Source organism: Sparus aurata, chromosome 18 (assembly GCF_900880675.1).
Source record: "Sparus aurata chromosome 18, fSpaAur1.1, whole genome shotgun sequence".
NCBI classification, from domain to species: domain Eukaryota; kingdom Metazoa; phylum Chordata; class Actinopteri; order Spariformes; family Sparidae; genus Sparus; species Sparus aurata.
In genome coordinates, this window is record NC_044204.1 from 14322036 (window position 1) to 14323089 (window position 1054).

General features: G+C 38.7%; 1 non-coding gene across 1 annotated transcript; it reads right to left on the bottom strand.

The window, feature by feature from the left end:
* Positions 1 to 504: 504 nt before the first annotated feature.
* Positions 505 to 576, bottom strand: trnae-uuc (transfer RNA glutamic acid (anticodon UUC)). Its single transcript has one exon. It is a non-coding gene; the product is annotated as a tRNA-Glu (tRNA).
* Positions 577 to 1054: the final 478 nt, after the last annotated feature.

The following is a 1054-nucleotide window of genomic DNA, read 5'->3' on the forward strand; positions in this document are numbered from 1 at the left end:
CTGATGCTCTGTATATAGTTTCTACCTTTCATTTCAAATTGAATTTCTGTGAAACCAGTTGACAATAGATGTAATCAGGAAACATTTGCAACTATTGTCAGCTGTGAGTAAATGAGCCGGTTAACTGATGTGTTTGGGGGTTATTGGAGTGCCTTGTTCAACATCTTATAATAGCTGCATGAATGAATGGACAGATGCACTGATACAATTTCACAATAAGTCATGCTTTTAATTATTAGTCGCGTTTTGAAAAAATTAGCCAGTGGGAAAATGTTGATTTAAGAACATTAAGGAAGAGAATGAAATGTTGGACTTGAAGAAGGGCAGAGAGAGAAGTGCGAAAAAGAGAAAAGGAGAACATAAAAATTGTGCATTTGCAAATGGCTCGCTGCTTGGATAACATTAAAGTTAGCACAATGTCAGCGAGGGCTGTGGTCTGTCAGCAAACAGACTTATTTCTGTCCCTGTTTTCCCCAGGTGGTGCCGTCGCCTCCTAAAACTTCATTCCCATACCGGGAATTGAACCCAGGCCGTCTGGGTGAAAACCAGAAATCCTAACCACTAGACCATATGGGACTGTCATCTGTGGTAAAAAGCCTAGTAATTACCTTGATCTGTACTGGTAACTGTACTGATTCTTGTCAAACGTGCAGATTAATAACTAAACATGACTGATGTCACCGTGTTTCCTATATTTTACCTATATTTATGGAGCTACCTTCCAATAGAGTGGTGTAAGGATGACATATTTTCTAGGCCAACCCAGAGGTTAACATCACCCTGCTTCCCTTGAAAAAAAAGCAAATCGGATTTCTGGATTGGATTTTGGAATATCGCTGAGAATAAACTCCAACAACCAAGTTCATGATTCTTACATGTTTGAACAACACTTTTGTGATTTTTAAAGTGTGAATCTAATCGCCAGAGGTAAAAAAGCTAATGTTAGTCTATAAACGGACTACCATGCGGTTGCATGACCTAAACTTCACCACTACTAAGCGTCTCACCACAAAATTGATCTACAAGTTGTAAAGTCAGAGTTAGAATTCTTTGT